The 21,256-nt window shown below is 40.9% G+C and overlaps 1 long non-coding RNA gene across 2 annotated transcripts; it reads left to right on the forward strand.

The window, feature by feature from the left end:
• The first annotated feature begins 7,288 nt into the window (after positions 1-7,288).
• Positions 7,289-12,213, forward strand: LOC139113747 (uncharacterized). 2 transcript variants are annotated; one of them, XR_011547758.1, is made up of 6 exons: positions 7,289-7,421; positions 7,486-7,686; positions 9,840-10,062; positions 10,229-10,347; positions 10,478-11,038; positions 11,306-12,213. It is a non-coding gene; the product is annotated as an uncharacterized lncRNA (long non-coding RNA). The 2 variants fall into 2 exon arrangements; XR_011547759.1 differs by lacking the exons at positions 7,289-7,421; positions 7,486-7,686 and adding an exon at positions 9,496-9,755.
• Positions 12,214-21,256: the final 9,043 nt, after the last annotated feature.

Consider the following 21,256-nt stretch of genomic DNA (forward strand, 5'->3'; position numbering starts at 1 on the left):
TAGCCTATGCAGAACTTTTTGGAGAAAGGAGTACAGCGGTCAAGACTGAAATCTAACGTAGCGAGATCGGACGGTAATGATAGGTACAGCGGGAAAACGACTCTCGTCTATCGATGTTTGTTAGCATGGAACGTAACTCTGCATTCCTCAAAAGACTTTTGTCCAGCCGTACGTAATTAAAAGAATGCTCATCAGCCTTCAGGCAACGATTATTTATGAAAAAAAAAAAAAACCTTTATACTATTTTGCATTCTACTTATATCGTGCTGATTGTTACTGTCGCTCTCTAATGTTTATCGTTGAACCGAGCGGGGTTTCCGAGCAAAGTAAACTCTTTATTTCACTCGCGATACATTCTATTTCTAATCACGTAAATTAATTACTGTTGATTTTATTTGATTAAGTATTAATTTTCGGTTCAACTCTTTTCATCTTTCTTTAATGTTTAAGTAAAGTAGAAAAAAAAAAAAAAAAAGAAGTTAAACCGAGATTGAAATCGATTAAGCTTCGGCCATTTTCATGAAATTAATTAGAAAAAGTTATCTGTAGTAGAATTTATGTTTATGTAATTTGCCGTATTTAGTTTCTCTCATGTATTCAACAATTACAAATATCAGCAATTCTTTTTAAATTAATAAAGTATGCACAAATATTGCTTAATTAAATTAATCATCAATTAATCTAAACTTCACATTACACAGAGATATAAAATTAAATAGCTGTGCGCCCAATTAACGTTAAATACTTTATAAGTGACCCGATGACTTTCAGATAATGAGTGCAGAATCCCAGCTTTGCCGACTGCTTCAGAATCAAGTAATTCATCATTCTAAGTCTCAGGCGCGAGTGAACACTGTCTTAACAGTCTGTAACATCGATTGAGCCAATCGCCGGAATATTTAACAAGCGTGAAGATTGGTTAACGTTTTATTTGAAAGAGAGAGAGAGAGAGAGAGAGACCATTGAAAGGCAGGCGACAATTAATCCCAAGAATTTTTAATTAGAGGAATAAAATAAAGCGACTGCTAAAAAATAAAAATAAATCAAAAAAATCTTTCCTTGAAATAAAGTTGCTTTGCTAACTCAAATGCGATGTTTATTTTTAAAGATCACATCAATGGAGAACGTTAGAACCGAAAATTTTGCATTGACGTTTCGACGGGACGCGGTTCAACGATTTTACAGATGCAATTTATAAAGAAACATTTTGTAAAGGAAACTTGTGAAAGGTGCACGAGGGCGTGGTCAACCATTCACGGTTGACCACTGGCCCAGTGGGTCCAGTTTACGGTCGAGCGATTGCGACATCGCTGTATCGACAACGCCAACCGACTGGTTCGACCACTGGCGATTATTCGATATCCGCCAGTCTCGTTCCCGTAATTTTCTGACTTTGTGCAACCCGCCCCGTAAACATTCTCTCCTTTACTCTGCCCCTCGCCCGCGGTCCTGCCAGCTGAAAAATTGCACCTGAGCAACGTCTCCGCGTTATCTCGCGCGGACTTGGGCAACTTTGCGAGAGACCGCAAGGACGGCATTGACAGTTTTGAACCACGAGATTATTATTTCTTATCGTCCCAGACGTTATCATTTTCTTTTCGTTCTCGCTCCGCTCTTGCGCTAATCGTATTTTTAATAAGCTCGACAGAGCGAGTGGAGCTAGAAGTCGGAAGAAAACGCACATGATGACGAATTAAGTGTAACGATAATTTTTTTTTTTTTTTTTTTTTTGACTTATTTACCGCATAAAACAAAATTTATCTTGTATCCATGCATTTTGAACGCCGTAGACTCGAAGTTGCACCAAGCTATTTATGACGCTGAACGTCGTATTATGCCGACGTATCACGCCAGATATTTGTATCGCTTATTTTTATTTTTAAAAGCCGATTTTAAATTGCAAAATTAGAATCTGAAGTCGCAGATGTCATCGAACACTACCGATACGATTAATTTCGTAACCCATTAATTGCAGCAATTCAATCGTGCAGACTGCATCGTGCAATTCATTAAAATAAAAAAATAATTTTATTTGCACGTCAAGCATATTTCGTTTACTTTTGTATCTTTCTCTGAACTAAAGTTAAAGTTATTTAAAGTTATTATAACGTTAAAAAGATTTTAATTTAGAAGAACAACTTTCTAGAGAAGGATAATACATTATCATATATTTACAATATATTCTTAACTTAACGTTTCAAAAGACGATACGTGAAAAAAAATATCTACAAAGAATACCTATTAAAAGAACTTGGTTTGCATTTATAAGTATCCATTTCGAGAATGCAATTTTTTCTGCTTTGCATACAAATCAAGAAGAGGAAAGACCCCAGAAGAAGGACAAATACATATTACTTTCAAAGTTTGGAAACGGTTTGATCGAGGTGTCGGTTAAAGAAAACGTATGGTAACACATGAATTCCTTCGTCAAAAATTTGTCGTTATCCTCGTCGCGTCAATTTACAACACGTCGGCCGAGCAAACGTCCGTCCTGCATCCGCAGAAGATACGAGAAACTAATCCGATTAACTGCGCTACTACTCTGTGTATGCTTAATGTCGATCGGCATCAATGACACATTCTCGACTTGAATGCCAGTCAAATGTCAGTTGCCGCGCTTGTTTTGGAGCAAAAAAAAAAAAAAAAAGAAAAAAACGAGGGATATGTGCGTGCCGCAGTGATAATGCAAGATAATTATACATGTATAATTTGCGACATCTGATGACGCAAAAAAGCACGCATCTTACTTCTCAAACGGACGTAGGTCATTCGTCACCAAATTCGATGCTTGTGATATGTGAGTTATCTCTTCGCGACGGTTCAGGTGTACCCGGAAACATGCAAATATCGTCGTTCCGAATGCAGGATGGTTGCGTAAGTGTGCGATAGCGGCTAATAATCGCCGCGGCGAAACACCGCGGCTTCAAGTTATTTCACGCTCGACGAATCGCGCGCTTTATCGTGACGAAAAATACCTTCGCGCGGCTCCGATTGTCGATCGGCCGCAACACGTCTCCCCCCTCAACTGCCGCGATAATTTCGCGTTCCGTTATTTAATCCGGGCTCTTTACCCTGAAACGACGGCAATCAGCTGATATTAATGAAAGCCTTTTTAGTTACTGTGTCGTCAAATAATCCTTCTCCCCGATTATCGAGGGGAGAGTTTTTATCTTATCTTAATTCCTATCGCCTTTCAAAATTGATCCTTGACCGATATATTTCCAACTTTTATAAATACGGAACACACACGAGCATGTCCCGTGTTTGCGGCCGCTACGCGAAAACGTTCCCGCATTTTATGATTTCTCTTTGATTGCGACGGGCTCGCGCGCGAATCGGCTCGATGTCCCTCGCATAATCAGAGAAACTGGTTGTCTCTCAGACGGCTGACGGTGAGTGAAACGCGCGCGAGGCGAGGGTCTATTGAAATTCGGCTCACTGAATACGAAACGCGCGCGAAAAGAAAGGACAAAAGTGTCGATGCCAGATTCGATCAGTTGTTTTAACGTGATAAATATTCGCTTCGCAAGTCGCGCCAAAGTAAATATCTGCAGCGAGACATACGCAGCATTTCGACGAGGTGACGAGGGCGTGTTACGCGAATTTTCGGGTTAGAAAGCTCGAAGAGAACATTTAATCGACGCGATGGAGATCGAAGGAACGCCACAAGCTAGCTCGATTATCAACGTAGCAACATAGGAGTCACTTTCACTGTATTGAATAATATTATACCCGCTGCATGCGTTTGTTTAATTGCCACGAGAGTTGCCGATTGGATGTCCGAATGCGACGGTGATAAGGGCTAAGCCCGACTTCACAAGAGGCGAAGATAATTAAGTAAACGCGCGGCGTAATGCGCTTCTGCCGGCATTATCGACAAGCATATCGAGCGCCCGTCGACGAAAACAATGATTGCAGCCACGTCGATAGATGCGGTGCCAGCGAATTAATTCCCCGCGTGACCGCGGTTTGCTGCCACTTCAATTTAACAAGCGTTAACGAGCGTCTAGCATCTGTAAAGATAACAACTAATATAACGATAACGTCGCGAGTAATTTATGATTCACGCGGGGACAACGACAATAACGACCTCCAGCCGCGTTATTTATCTCGGTAGTAGACCGCGAAGGGAGGAACGTCGCCCATTAGCGACACAAAGGTGTTAATTTTTACGGCTGCTTTTTCGAAGCGACGCAAAGGTTTATTTTAGCAACAAATGCTTACTTGGTTTTTTAAGGTCAAATTTGCCAAAACGGGATATTTCCATCGCTCGAAATAAAATTTGCACGGTGTTCCGCGATGAACGAAATAAATGCCCCTTTTGGCGGGGTGTGACAGAAAGCCACACAAAGCTTATGTACACTTAATAAATTTTGATTTAAAAAAGTCTCTCATATCCATCACATAATTTTCACATCTCTCTCGTATTAAAAAATGCAAATATCCTTTTTCCGAGTTTGATTATAATTGTAATAATAGCTGGTCACGTAAGAATAACGAAAGCACAGGTAATTGTCGAAAGAAACTATCAAGTGCAACGTCTCGAGAGCGTTGTTACATGTCGTACAGCTCGTTAATGGGACAGAAAAATTTTTAAGTGCTCAGTGTCTTTTGCAAAATCCGCGCGATATTCGTCTCGGGCACGCCAGCCCCCAACAAGATAGTCGCGTAAGCACTATTTAACATTATCACATGAATAAAATATACAATTGTGGCTCATACATAAGACTATCATAAGAAGCTTTTATTATTATCGCGGAATAAGAACGTATTAGGCGTCGTAATTCTAGTTTGGGAAACGTTAATGAACGTTAATGAATACTCGATACATCCTCGACTTTATTGCACGAGACGAGGGTGGTATATGTAAAGATATTTTTACGTAAAAAATAAAAAACCCGACCCTGTTCCCATCGGCTGAGGTTACACGTATCATCGAATGGGTTTCTAGCTTGACTCTTCGTAATAGAGAGAGCATATTATATTACGAAGCGAAGGAATGAAAGAAGATGAATAGAAAAGAATGAGTTTAAAACACACCGACAATAACGGAAGAGATCAAACGAGAAATCTTACGCGAAAGTTAAATTGATTTATCGAAGGAATCACGACGATAGTGTATTGAATTTAATTTCACGTAGAGTGCTGCTGGCAGGCGCCAATTTAATAGTCTCATATCTTTACTCAAGGCAACGTTAATGTTTCGATATTTCGTTAAACTCTGCAGCTTTTTGATATTAGCGCATGTCATCAAAAAGTATAATTGTGGATAATTGTGCTCTCTACAATTTTATTTGCAAGCTGCATTTCCGAAAATGATTTTACATATTATGCCCCAGAGCTAAAATTGTGAGACTTATTTTATCTGACATGATTCCACGCCTAAAACAATTTCTCAGCTATGATAGATAAATAGACAGAAACTAAACTTGAAAAGTGTACTAAATCTTTCATTAAAAAAAAAAAAAAAAAAAAAAAAATCACACGTTTAATAAGTATGATACAGTACTCACTTTGCAGTTGCTCCAGCGCTGCTTGATGCCTTTCAGGCTGCTTCCTCTTTTCAGCGTCCGTTGTCTAGGCTACTTCCTCCTTTCAGCTTTCGTTGTCAAAGCCACCTTTTTTTCTCAGCTTCCATCGTTGCCTCGCACAGCATAATACAGTTGAATACACAGTCACTTATATACTCCCTCACATTCTGTAACAAATAATAATGCGATAAAGCTGGACTCACCTTTCATAATTGTAAAAACATAAATAGAAATTTGCTCAAACAACTACAATATTATTACATTAAAAAGTATACTAAATCTTTCATTTTTTAAAGCAAATCAGGAACTTAAGAAATGTGATACTTAGACAGTTGCTGGTACTGTCGCCTTGTGCTTTCCAGGATGCTCCAGTCTTTCTCAGTCTCTGTTGTCCAGGTTGTCTTTTTCTCTCAATCTTTGTTGTCCAGAGCGTTTCCTGCTTCCAAGTCCACCGTTGCTCGAGCACAATCAGGCGAATAGGCAGCTGGCTAACAATCCCACACATACTACTACTCTGTACAAAAGTCACACGACACTTGTAATCGCACTCCCGATACCTTAATCGTACGCGAAATACAATGCAGGGAATTAATGGCGAGCTGAGCTTCCTTACCGATGCTCAAGCAACTTCCCGATGTCCGGTGATCAACTTCAAAGGTCACCAGATACGCGAGACCGAGAGCGCGGAGAATATGTACGTCGAATATTCACGCCCGCGTTAATGTCGCAGTTGCGAGAAAAATGCTACGTGACGAGTTTTCTCGAGCACACGGTCATACGTAGGTCGTCAGGACTGACCGGCTCTCTCGCTATGCTCTCTTCCCCCACCCCTTGCTTACACTTGCTTGCACTTCATTCCATACATTTCTACGCGACTTTTCGGAGCCACTGAGAATTCGGATTCGTTTTGTTGTACCGTGCTCGCATTAAGGTACTCACGCGCGTTATCCTCGAAGACGGTGGAAGGTCACTACGCGACGATTCGGTCCGGATGCTCCGGATACGTGCAGCACCTTAAGAGAATCGTTGTCGAGGGTCGATCGCATGAGGTACTTGACTCCACAATTTGTTCTTTCGGTCGTGACAACGGCAGGCAGCGAGAGATATTCACGCACACGTTAACGTCGCAATGTCAAGAAAAATATTACGTATTCAATCTCGGACCTTCGGTCATACGTCACAGTCCTCGCGCGGCTCGCGTCCGGCTCTCTCGTTCTCCCCTATCCCCACCCTTGCCTCACTTCTCACTGCTCTTTCGAAGGACGCGACGGTCAGATGGCGTTACGCGGTACTTTATACGCTGCTACACGACTTTTTAGAATCACTGAGATTTCGGATCAGTTTCGTTTGACCGTGCTCGCATTAAGGTACTCACGCGCGTTATCCTCGAAATCAGTGGAAGGTGACTACGATTCGGCCAGGGTGCTCTGGATAAGTGCAGTCCTTGAAGAGAATCGTCGAGTGTCAAACACGGGACGCAGCTCACTTCCACAGTCGCTGTTCTCTCAGTCGTGACAACGACAAGCCTGCGAGAGCGATACCCGAGCCCCGGCTGTCTTCCACGGCTTTCCAAGATCACGATTCTCTGTAAGTAGAAACTATCGAGATCACAGGCTCGCTCGGTTCAATTGTACTTGGGCGAGAATACTCACGCGCGTTAGCTTGGTTGTCGGCTACGAAAGGGTGTACGCGGCGAGTTGCAACGAGTCGTCGTTCCGGACGTCGCTCGACGAAGAAGGTCACCGCTGCAACTTCATACCGACGCTCCGAAAAATCATGGGCGCCACTCGACGAAGAAGGTGACCGCAGCAACTTCATACCGACGCTTCGAAAAATCATGGCCGTTGAGGAACGAGAGGTGACGAGAGCCGTGATTGTGCTCGTTACGATGTAAGTGTATTTGAGGGTAATTATCTCTCGCGACAGTGGTTAACGTTATTTTTGTACGGCACAGATGATTTCGTGACGGCTGGACTAAGAATCGGACGATTTTCGGGACGATTAGTACGAGATCGACTCTAATCAACCACCAGGGTTTGCAAGAGCCGCTTTGCAGAGGAATAACGATGGACAGTAAGGACAGAAAGTGACCAGAGAGAGAGAGAGAGAGAGAGAGAGACGGATAAGCAACTGGATGCTGAACATATTACATTTGGTAAGTTTGAAATTTTTTTTCCAAAAATGAAAATGTACCGCAATAAATTATTTAATACGGCAATATTAAAAATGTTGAAGAAACATTTTTATTTATATAATATTTTTGAACAATTAATGTGTGAGAATATAATGTTTTTTTTTTTTGTACCAAATATAAATGCACAATTAACGTTTCGCGCGAATATAATAGGTCAGATTAAGCGACTTGTTTTTCGTTCACGAATTTCATGCTTTGGAGCTTCATGAGTATACATCAAGTACACTTTTCGTAATCCACAAAGTGTGTTATTTTTTTTTATATAAATTGCTTATTACAGAAACAGTATTAGGTTTTTACGTATTCGCCACTAAGCGGTTTCAAGTAGAGTTATCGAATTTTTGATGCGTCCCAATTCTGTTTTAATCCGTTTTATTTATTTATGTACTTTGTATTATGGCGACAAATATTTAATTTATCAGATAATTCATATAGCTATAAAACTAATAATACTGATTATTTTTGCAGAAATATTAAATATTTTTTAACATACGGCTCGCTCCTAAAGAACAAAAAAACAAGTTGAAGATCTGACATATTATACATTCAATTTTACGCAACGTTATTAAATAATTTAAAACAAATTTACATAAAACAGTAGGTATTTTCAACAAAATCGTTAAAGAAATCCAGTGTTAAATATTTCCCCGTTCTACATTTATACAAAACGGTAATTCTTTAAATAAAATATTCTGGCAAGATTAAAATTAATTTAATTATACGAATTACGTATAAAGCTGCAGCAAACGTCATTACGTTACTCGCACGTTTGTTACATATGCCAAGGGAGATATTAATTTGAAACTGACAAAATTGCATCGTTCAGTTCCGTCTTCCCTTGATTTCATTTTACAAATCTGTTCAATAAAATACTCTGATTTTTTGATGGAACGCGATAAAACCGACGTGGGTGTTCCGGCACGGTTTTAATTGTTTATATTTCAAACACACACGTCCCTCTGTAGGCAAACATGTCGGCGGTACCGTCCAAATTTACACGTTATTGTTACTGTTAATTGAACGTTCTATTTAGTTCTCATTCATTAAACTTGAAACTAGTCGATTAATTTAAAAATATTTGAAATCACGTGAAACAGTACGGGAAATGATTACAGCTGGTATCGATTTTTAACCTTTTTCAATTCTCTTGACTTTTTCACAAAACGCGTGCTTCGCGCTCGTTATTTCGTCTTGTTTCTTCTAAAAAAAAAAAAAATACATTTAATAAATTTTAACAATAAACTACGGATTATTTTACGTATTATATTTTACATGGCACTTTAAAGATTTCTCATTTATTTAAATGTATTAGCAAATGTAGATATTAATGACGAAACAATAAAACGTTGCGGGATTAAAATATTCGCTAATTTGTATTTGTGAAAATAAGCGTCTTTCTCTTTCATTACTGGATATTTACAAATGTACTTTTAAGTCTTCTCCATTAAATAAAACAGATTTATACATTTATACACATATTAACTGTCCAACGCGCTAAATTAAATAGTAGGTCAGATATTACAGAACTCTTTTTTCAAACGTGAGATTTATTCTTTTTCTGTTATACGTTAAAAATTAAAAAACTGATTTATTGTGACAATTTTTAATTAAAAAAAAAAGAAACCCACAAATTTATATATCTCATGTGCCATTTTAAATACTTTTAATTCTTTCAGACGTAATATACAGTTGTACATTAGTCATGATATTTTTTATAATATATTTAAATTAATATTCATAATTATATTCACCGTATAATTTATTATTTAATCGTCTAACGCGCTAAATTAAATAGCGTAGGTTAGATGAGGAAGGGGGGCGCGGGCGGCAGAGGCAGCGCGCGCAGCGGCCTTCCTCTTCCATTCCGTCCCAACGTTCGAGCAGCTCACCCGCACTACGCCACGCTCCGCACGTGCTCGCCGAAATACGCGTAATTACGGTGGACAGACATAATCCAACACCCAAGATGCCTTCTCCCATCAATCCTCCATACACGAAGAGCACCCACGATCGCCTCTTTCCCTCGTAAAGTGAGTTTCGTTCTTATACATATGTGACTACGTATCACAGCAGTGATCTTCGTCTCACCAAAAATTTTTCATTGATCTGCATAGGAGAAGCTCGGAGGAAGTGTGTTGCGAGTACTTGGAGCATATTCAAGGCCACGATTCTGTTACACAACGTGCTCTATTGCTGCGTAAGGGGCAAGGAACGAACAGCGGTCACCCGCAACGTTTGCATCAGAGGCTACGTGTATACATGGCACGTTCACGTGTTTGCGCTGAGATTCCTCGTCGGCCGACCAACCTGCCGGTGACCGAACGCAAGGTTATTCATGTACGCGTACTATAACACTTGTATTTAATGATTCTCATATTATAATATACTTAACTATATAATACTTAATAAAGAATAAATGTAGTTACCTTGAACACTTTATATACCATTTTTGTATTTAATACTGTGAAGATATTAATAAAATATTTTTTTTTTTCTTTTTCAGGCAAAAATCCGAAGGAGGACTGGGTTACGTTTGTCGGAAGAGAACCCTTACCTGATGAACATCCTGAGAGGAGGAGGAGGCCCAGGATGGGTATCCTACACCGGCGGAGCAACCCAGATGTAATTATCAATTCTTTTTTTACACAATATTAATAGTTTTACTATTATCAAATCTTTTTTTTTTTTTTTTTACAGTAGAAATTATTTTATAGCCTCTCTACAATAAAATGTTATATTTTTTTTGTTGCAGGATCATCTTTAGGTATACCCTCCGCTGCGGCGCATCAAATAGTAGGACGCATGTTTTTTTTATTACTAATTAAAAAAAAAAATTGCGTAAATCGGAATATTAGGCAATTCGCGTAAATCGGGAATTTCGCGTTAATAAATTCGCGAGAGTATTAAAAATAGTAGCCAAGCACTAACAGTTGTTGCCGTAGTTTTTTTTATATGAATTGAAAATGTATATGTACAACATGTTTAATAGTTTTCTTTCAGCTGGGTACTCCTATCGAAGGAGAATTTAAAATATCTTCGTCGCTATCGTCTTTAACAAAATATACGAACCACGGGGTTCGTCGCGAATATCGTAAAAGTATTCGGGCGTTCGAAAATTATTTAAGCTTTTTAAACGGGAGAGCCGCCAGTTTCGCGCGAATAATATAATAATTCGCGCGCGTATTCGCGAGTGTCGCGAGTGACCTGTGGATGATGTGACCTGGAGATGAGGTGCATGATGACGAACTGACTGAGTGCTGAGAGGAGGACCAGGTCCTGGATGGACTTCGGGCATCGGCAGAGCAACGTTGGGGTACATATCTTATCTCATTTAAATTAAAATAATAATTTTTTTCTATTTATTTCAATCAATTTATCACTCTAATAATAATTCAAGAAATAATTGTACAAAGAAAATGATTAAAAATTAAAAAGAAATTTTTTTTTTTGTAAATCTTTTTCTGAAAAGTAGTTAATTTTTTGAAGTGATAAATAAAAATTGAGTATAAAAATTAAATTAAAAATCCATTATTACTTATTTATGCACATTTTTCATGTAAGTTTTATATTTATGTTACAGAATATCATCGCTCTTCCTTGGTCTTCGTAGCTGAACTCTGCCCGCATCGCATCGAATGTGAGTCGAATTTTTTTTTAACAAGGCGACAAATTTACAAGAAAGTATATTGTCTATTGTATGTATTGAGATTAATTGGTCGTTGTAAAATTAAAAAATAAATTACATCTTGTAAGTTTGTAGCCTTGTAGTAGCAGTAGCGTAGTTTTGAAACGTAGCAGCTTGTAATTAGCTTGAGAATAGAAGGACGTATTCTTTCGTCTTTCTCGTTTACTTCCGCCGTAGTCAACGTTTTCGATTTTTCAGCATTTCGTAAGAAACTCGTTTTTAATACGTATAACAAATTAAATTTTAATAATAAAAATTTAGCTCGAACGCAAAATAAAAATTTACAAAATAGTAAAAAACTAAGCTGACATTCACTCTCGTTGTACGGAGTGACCAAACGAGAGACTCAGTCAGCATTGCGAAGTAGGGATAATAATTCGGTTTAATTTAAAACAATTTTTTAAACATAAAATTTTAATTAACTATTTGGGTGGGAATAAAACTTTTACAATTTTTTTTGGGGGGGGATTTACAATTTGGGAGGAGACATAGACTGTTTCTATGTATCGCTTTTGCGAAATAGACTTTGTATGCTCGTACTTGTAACGAGAAATTATTGAGATATTTTTTAAATAAGAAGTTCCATCGTATTGACTCTTAAAATGATATCTTCTTGATATTACAAATTTAACAACTTTCGTTTTGAATTATTTTTTATCAAGTCATTTTCAGAAGATATCATTCTTTCATTTATAATACTCGGAAACACCCATTTAAATGCCGTAATTTAATCTCGATGAATGTGTCACGTTCAGAGACGATCGATGGGTTCTTATCAAAATTCAATGCGTCAAGTGCCAGCGAAAATCCTGGAAATTCTTTCGGAAGTTCCGGCATTTAGCGCAATTTAAGTTGACCGCGAATCGTGTAACTGACGAACGAATTAATGATCCTTTTGAAAGTCGACGAGAATATATATCATCCCAATTCGTCGTCATAGGATAACATGAAAATTCATCCGTGAAAAGTTTCTCTGCTTCGTTGAGCGATTGAAAAAAAAAAAAAGGGTAGTCAAGGAAAACGATGAAGGGGTATACGTCGGATTTAATCTCGCGTGTTCGTTCGTGTGCCCGTAACGATAAATTTATCATCCTTTGGTTGTACAAGACACACCGCGCAGCCAAGCTGTATAAATGCAAATCACGATCGCGGAATGTTTTACCGTTTCTATCTTTTCGGCTCCGCGGTTCGGAGCGAGTTTAATTGCAGCCCGTAAATGTACGATTGTCTTTCCATTTCGTGAAACGCGTTGCGAGTACGATTTATGCGGGTGAAAAAAAAAGAGGGGAAAAAAAGTATCTCCGGCAGATACGGGCTAATTATTTTTTTGGAACGCCCTGCGACGCCCGTATAGGTATGTGTCGATCGGGAACGAGGTCGAGATAAGCTCCAAACGCAAGTCGAGCACGATGAAGGAAACGCAAGTTCCGCGGGGCTTTTCCGTTGTTATTAACGTCGTTATTAATTCGGATCCCTCCCCCGCGATATTTACGCAAGAGTCGATTATTCGTCACATTTTCATCCTCGGGGTGTTACAGTCGTGAACGAGAAGAAATTGCGCGATTATTGAAAGAAGAAGAAAAGAAGGAAAGTAAAAAAAGAGAGAAAATGGAAAGAAGAAAAAAAAAAAAATATTCACGGCCGTTTTCGACCGATTACTCCAATCGAAAGCGCCGGTGATTGCGTCTGTGGCTTTATCTTATCGTCAAAATTAAAAATATGCGCCGGCCGGTGTATTGATTTTATATCGACACGAATATAATGATCGGTCGCGGTCGATCACGCGTAACGAAGCTTGCGTTTTCTTTAGAACGTACGCGAGTAGCAGGACGCGTCGAAAGCGCAAGTTGCAAGAGCTTTATGGGCCCCTTTAGCCGGCTGCTCGCGCTTTTCGAGCGGCTCAACACGCTCGAGGAAAGATACGCTTAATCGAGCCGCGCGTATCGAGTGAAACGAAAAACGCAAGACAATAGTCCAAATCGGCTTTGAGGCTCGAACCCGCTGGGGATTATGGAATATCTGGTTACGACCGAGTCACGATCCACCCACGTGCAACGGGTGCACGGCTAGCGGCGTTAAAGACCAAAAAAATAATTAACGCATAATATAATTAATCTTTGCACGTGAGTGTGACACTGTCGACTTTGTTCCGTGAAATTGTTAAAAATTTCACACAAGAAGCGCTTTCATGATATCTCTGCCTGCAAAACGAACATATCTTTATCAATGCATACGCACAGATTACCTCTGACCCCGATTGCCTATCGTTCACCTTCGCATTGCGCAAAGATAGTCGATCTCCTCGAAAAACGAACGGTTATTTGAGAAGTCGTACCAAATCAGAGAATATTTCGTTTGGGAATTACCTCGTCGTTTAAAAAAAAATACAATAATTTTGTAATAATTTTAATTTTGTTTTATATTTTTTAATTTTTGGTTAATTGTAGATGAGACAATTTTTAAGTATGAATTGATAAATGGACAATGGAAATGCAATATTAAAATATAAAATTGCGAATTTACGCTTTTTTTTTTTTTTTTCTTTTTTTTGCAACGCTGTCGTTTTGATTAGGAGTAACAAATTTTTCTCGGCAAATGCATTTTTTTCGCGGCGTGCCGCCGGCGAAGCGAAGCGAGTCGGACCGAGCGCAGTCGAGAGTTTCTAGGCGAGTTTCACCGATTGGCGCGAGAAAGATTTATATCTCTAGTGGCGAAGGTATTATGACGCGAGCATTTGGTGGGACGTTGATAAAAACCCAGGCGATCGATGGGCCGATCGTGCGTTTCGCGACTAGTTTCGAATAAACTTATCAAGAGCTGTTCGAGCGAAACTGCCGCAGCATCGTCCATCATTATCCGTAATCGCCGATCAAGAGGTTAATGGGATAGGATTTAGCAACTTTGGCAAGGATCCTGTTTCGAGAGGATCTCCGCTTCGATATTTGGCTTCTCTTGAATGATAAACCGGGGAATTTGCGTCGACTTTGCCCTCTTTTGCGTGAAGCCTTATATTCATAATTAGTTGGAGTCGTTTCTCGTTGACAAATAAATTTGTCCGGCGATGCAACAACGACGTTAGTGAGCACCTGCGCGCAGGATGCCACGCGGCAGACGGGACTCTGCATTGAGATGTCCGTTACATCTTTGACGTGTCGCTTCCGCGCAGCCGGTCCGGGTCCAAATATTTGCGCGCCTCCGCACCTTTCGCGAGAGGAACCTCGAGGTAGATTCTGTGCGCACGTGTGTAAATACGTACAGATGCGCGGGCGTGTGTTAACAAGTGTGTCGTAATCGGCAAGGTCGCTGGGAAATGTTGACGTCGACCGCGACGTTGCTTTTTAGCGATCGCGACGTCGACAACGACGAAGACAATTGGGAGAGAGAGAATAAAAGTAAGAAAAAAGTGTGTGAGAGAGAGAGAGGGGGGAGAAAGGAAAAAACGCACACGCCGACTGGAGAGACTAATCAGCGCGTGTAGCGTGTATTGTTTCGTTGTGTTTTAATGTTATCGCTCTCCACACCGTAGCATTCACGCGAATGGCCGCGATGTCTCGCGACGAGCCAGCGAGAGCTGAACGGTCGATCCCACTTACGCAATTTTCACTCATATAGCACGCGATATCCGTTCAATGGATTCCGGCTACGTCTTTACGATCTCAAGTTGCGCCCAAATACTCTGAACGCTGGGTACTTAGGTTTCCATGAAATTCGAAGCCGCAAGAGTCTCTTTTATTTTTTCGTGTAAAAAAGACCTTTCTAAAACAAATTTACTTCTCTCAAAATGACGTAAATTTAAAGAACTTTTATCAAGCTTGCTTGACGCAATTACTTGCACAATTATTTGTAAACCGGATACGCATCGCCGGATACAATTTGTCATCGATACATCTACGTGCCGCCGTTCAATTGCCGGCGCGCGACGTAGGAGTTACTTTCCCTCGCTTTCGTCGATTTCATAACGCACCGCGGAACCGTTGACCGTCTTTATTCGCTCGCAAGTCGCGTACTATCGACCGTTATCATCGTAGTGAATAATTTGCGATGTAAAATGCGCGTAGGAACAAAAGCAGAGAGAGAGAGAATAAGAAGAAGCTGGGGCCGTGCGCGATTTCGTCGTCCACATTTCGGTGTCCGATCGTACTTTGTGCGATCCGTAGTCACGGATTTATTCGCCGTGGAGAAGGTCGAGCATCCGACTGGGCTAACTGTAAAATAGCGGTTCCGCTACTCCGCACAAAAAGACACCATCTCGATAGGCCGCGGCACCAAGGTGATTGTGCGGCCTTGTGTCACGTGTGCTGTCCATTAGTGTCTCCGTTTATGTAGGGTACGTAGGGTACGACGCGAGCACGCGCGAGTCTCTCGCTTTTCGCGGGCCTATCGGCACCTCCTCACGTGCGGCACTCCTCTTATCCCGCACCCTGCGATCCATTGGTATAGCCCCCGAGGAGAGCTGCTTTAGAAAGGATCGCGCGCGTGCTTCGAGACGGCCACGGGGTGTTGGAGTAACAGTGAAGAAGCGGCGGCGTTTCTCTTGGCGAAATTTTTTATCTTTGCGCCGCTGTCTCGTTTTCGTCGGGAAGGCAGAGTAACAGTTTCTTCGGGACGTGGGCCGTCGAACCGAGCGCGGCCCGGGTGATCGAGACTCATTCTCGTTTCAGAGAGCGGCGGACGGAAACCGCGGCGAAGCAAGACACCCGTTAGAGTCCGCCGCGTTCTTACGCGAGGCCTAGTTTTAGCCTCCCACCCACGACAGCTACCGACGAGAGCAGATTCCAGAAGAGAACACGTACACCATGACCGGCTCTATTATATCCTTAGTGCTATCTACGATCGCTCGCGGGGTACAGCGCAAAATATTTGTCCAATTAGGGCGCGGGAGAGGGAAAGAGAGAGGGATGAGGTTGCTTTATTTAATTGCACGTGTAAAAACACGTAACGAGTTAATCTTTGTATCACATAAATTAATTAATTTTACCACCGCTACCCCGTCGTTCTACAGCCGCGGACTTTTTTCGTGCGCAGCGCGCAAAAGAGTGCGTTAAATGCTGCATATCCGACCTACGCATATATGTATATATGTACAAAATTTATTTGTACCCGTTAGTAACAGTAAAGTGGTAAAAGCCGTTATTCACTCTTACTCGCAATCATTATGCGATTCGATCGTTTCGCAACGCGGAATGTATGAGGTGGCTGGCACGCCCGCGACGGTTTCCCGGGCCCGAAATTCGATCGATCGTTCTTAAATCCAACCTGGATCGGATCAAGTGTCCCAGGAAGTTAGGATGTGTCTTAATGCCGCACGAGAAAGGCACGGAGAAAGTGCACCTACTGCGCTCGATCGCGCTCCGCGATTTAGAAATCGTGCGAGAGCGGACTTGGAGCGATTTCAACGCCGCACGGATTGCGCGTTATGCCGCACGATCGTTAAAACAAAGATGGAAAAAAAAGAAGAAAATCAAAACGGATGAAACGAGCGGAAGCGATATCTCGTCCGTTTCGACTCGGTTGCACAAGGAGATGCCCAAGCGTGCCGAAGGACGTCGCGTATCCGTCTTTTGAATGGAAAATCATTCACGATCGTTATCTTACCCTGCTTTACAGTTAAGGCAAATGTACACACGCCGTGGACTTGGACTTCCGAGCTTTTCATTATGCTAAAAAGTATCTCAAAATTTCGTCTGGTTGTACAAGCGAAAAATTTAATGATATTCACAGACTTTGATTTCAAATAAAACAAGAAAATTAGCTGGTTTTGCAAACTGTAAAAAGTATTTTGATATTTGGTAAAACTATTGTACGATGGATTAATTCCTCAAGATTTACAACTTGGCAAATTTTTTACCTTTATTTTATCTTATATCTCTATCTTTATATATTTGTATTGAAAAGTATTTTAGAAGCTCTTGCTGTTAAACAGAAGCTCCTACTATTAAGCAGAAAATATTTTTTCATATAAACTCCGCGTGGTTTTACCTTTGTTTTGTAAAAAGTCTCACGAGAACGTTATCTAATACGTTGCACAAATTGTTTGCCCCTTTATGTTTAAAACTAAACGATAACATTTTTATAGAAATGTTTTTTCCATGTTAACAACAATATCGTGCGTGAATAACGCATAAAAGTGTGATTTATTGCACGAGATCTACACAACGTAGCTTTTCGTCGTCCGATTTATTGCGAATTTGATCCGCCCGTTAAAACCTGCTACATTTTTTACACACAATCGGAGAGGATATCGTTTTCTATTATATTTAAACATTTGCTTCCGGCTTTATTTTTTATACGCGAACGGACAGAACTTTGAACTTATTAAGTAATTACTAGAGAATAAATTAGCACGCGTAGGCAGTTTTCCATTTTAATAAACGTTCTGATGGAAGTGCCATTTATTCCTTTAAACCAACGATTTTCGCGATACGTGAATAACTTTGCAATAAAGAGAAACGAAAAATGTACGCTCACGCACGTACGTACGTACGTACGTACGTACACTCGGCACGGGGAGAGACGGAAAGTCGCCAGCCATTTCTTCACTATTAATTATATTCCCCGCCAAGGCAAAGTCTTTTTACGGCGCTACATTCCAGACGGCCGCAAGCGTTGCACTTTTCCCGCGTCTCGATGTCGGTTTTACAAAATCAAGCGAAATAAAACCATTTTTGGTTCTGATGGTACTTCCGTTTGGCGCAAGTTTAGGGGAGCGTTAGTATATTAATTGCACAATTTAATAATACCGTTAATGCTCGCAAAATTATATTTGTGGGCTCCGCGGACGATTTTTCTGGATCGGAGCGAGAAAAATTGCGGCAGTCGGTGGCGGCAAACGCTCATACGCCGGCACCGTTCTCCGTTCGCTCGCCTTTACATCCGCGTTTGCGTGACCTTTCGCGTGAGCGTGCGAGCGGGGAAAAATTCCTGCGGACCGGAATATGTAAGTAGTCCAATTAACTCGCAGCTGGGGCTGGATTTCTCCAGGCGGTGGGACAGACAGCCGAAGTAACACGGGCAATTTCGTTAATAACCGAGTGCCCGCTGTCACGTTAACGCGCCATAACTCTTCGTCCAGCGTAAAGGCGGAATAAGAATCGGCCGGTGTGGGCGAGATATATCGGCGGCCGTGTCGATTTCGAGTTTGCCATCTCGCGAGTTCGCTGCGCCGTGTCGACGTCAGAATGCGGATGCCCAAACAAGATGCGAGACTGGGAGGAATCGAACGGTGCGAGTTTAGCGCCGATCGTTCCTCGGGTTCGTCGTTCGTCTTTCAGCGACATTCTCGCGCCAGAATCCGGGTGAAAGGAGCATTTTCATACTGACGCGCGGCGCAACACGCCGGTGCGATGCCAATTATTCTCACAAATGATCGGTAAAGTCTTAAAACGTCTCGCCTCGAAACCGATCGCGATAAGCGCCTGATTTTTTTTTTTATGTTTATTGCGGATCGGTTAGAAGCTCCGAATAAATTAACCGAAAGAATCGGACTTGCTCTTTTTCCCCAAAGTAGTTTGCGTCGAAGAACCGTCGCTCGTTTGCACGATGAAATTTATTAAACGAAAGGAGAACCTGCAATTTCCTTTCTTTCTTTCCCGCAGACTTCGACCCGAATCGCTTGAGAGAAATTGTGCCCACGGCGAGGGCGGATTCCCGTCGACTTAATGGAACTTTTATTTTTCGCTTGTTCGGCCTGTTGCGTCGCACGATCAATGGGACGATAATTTGAGACGGCATACCAAACATCCGTAACGCGACATATTAATCCGGACAGGTTACTCTTTTTGATTTAAATCAACGATCGTAACCGTTTATTATTTTCTTTATACCACGACGGCGCTTTTACTGAATTACAAAATATTACCGAGAAATGTCTTGACAAGAAGTAATCTACACATAGTAATTAAAAAAAAAAAAAAAACTAATCATCTAAAGCGCCATGTTGATGGAGCATCGTAATTTTTTAGTTGTATACTGAATAAAAATTTCCTAGGAAATTTTTCAGTGTTCTTAAACTATTTAAAATAAATGTGAATAAAGAGACGACTGATTAAAAAAAAAAAAAGAAAATAATTCGATGAAATAAGAAACCGCATATTTTTAAGTATTATTTGGTTAATGGTGTCATAAATATCAATCATCAAGACAGAATTATGTCTTGGGAATAAATTAATGAAACTAATCACTTTGAAATGGAAAGTCTCGATAGTTCCTTAAGAGTTTTATCGCGGATGAGGCGTACACAATGCGTGCGAAGTGTAACGAAGGAACGTCTGAACCGGTTTTTCATGACCGGGATCAAGTTAAATAAGATCGAATATAATCCTTTTCTGTCCTTTTAAGGATTCTTCAATTACTAAAGAGACATCGATCACCAAGGAAAAAATATAATTGCCAATACAACGGGTGATATAAGCGCTCCTGTTAAAAATTATTCCATTACGATTCCAGAGACTATGACCCTTCCCCGGAAAAAAAAAAAAAAAAAAAAAAAAAAGAGGCCATCATTATATTACACCACGATGTTAAATATATCGTCTACCATATCGTGATTTCTTTTCATGACTCTCGAAGTATATACCATATTTGGGAAGGGTTTTCCTCCGACGGGACTTTTGTCTATGATTCAAGTTGTCGATTGTTGAATATTTAAATTTGCGAAAGACGCTGCTCGTCCTCGGCGTGCTTATTTTCTCAAGTATTGTATGCAAATGCGAGAAGGCGTTTACGCGTTCACTTCTCTTTAGCTCTAAGACACCAGGTGTAAGTTAAAGTAAGTCGGTAGTTTTATCCGGGCCGAACATTGTCCTGGGATATTGCGACGAGAATGCGAGGCGCGCGCTTGTGCCGTCAGCGTGTAGAAAAGAAGGTGTGTATCAATGTGTTTTCAGTTGAATTCTTACCGAGTCAAGAGAGCATCGAGTCTCTTAGCGGTGCGTTTAGCCTCGATGTACATTCAATACTAATCAAACCGCTTGATAACGCGATTAGAGCGACGAAAGACTCAAATTGTTACCGTTTTACAATAGAAGTCAGGTAACTCTAAACTGTGACCTAGCATTAAGTCGAGCAAAACGTTAAAGCCCACTCAATTTGTTTATTAACAAAAAGTCAATAAATAAACCTTTAAGTGTTAATTTTAACGAGTCGAGATCAGCTGAAAGTAGCGTAAATTTGTATCGGCATGAGAATGTTGAGGAGCATTTGACGGAGATGTGAAATGTTCATTGTGTATTAGCGAACTCAGTTGTCATATTATCGCGTTATTACGTATGATTATCCGTTCTGTGTTTAACATATATTAGCGTGATTCGCTATCCAGATATCAATTCGATTCACTCGGCCTTTCGGGCGGGCGTTATTTTGCCGCTTACATTACGTCACGAAGATCCATGGTGCGCGTTTGCGTGTCGCGGGCCGCTTCTGCAAGCGACATCATCGTTACGAGCGTAATCGCCCGGTTCATCATTCCTTCGTTCGTTAGTTTCTGACATAAGAGCGCATTGTTCTCACCTCGACGTAACTCATGCTAAACGAAGAACGCATTCGTGCATTTTTTCCTCGTTTGTCGACGGGAGAAGCAAAGGAAAAACGAGATTTGGTTGAGAAAAGGAGATAGAGAGAGAGAGAGAGAGAGAGAGAGAGAGAGAGAGGGGGAGAAAAGAAGAAAAGGACGCCACGATGCTAAAGAGAAGGTGAAGGTGGCTCGCCCGTACAAATGTGGAAGAAGGTAGCCGCGTGGAAAAGGTGGAAGAGGGGCCTTGACCGATGCGTGATTATCGGCTGTGGACAACGAACGGACGTTCGTGCAGCGTTCGACCGATTCACATAGTCGGGCATGGAATGCTCCTT

This window comes from Cardiocondyla obscurior, linkage group LG03 (genome assembly GCF_019399895.1).
Source record: "Cardiocondyla obscurior isolate alpha-2009 linkage group LG03, Cobs3.1, whole genome shotgun sequence".
Taxonomy (NCBI): domain Eukaryota; kingdom Metazoa; phylum Arthropoda; class Insecta; order Hymenoptera; family Formicidae; genus Cardiocondyla; species Cardiocondyla obscurior.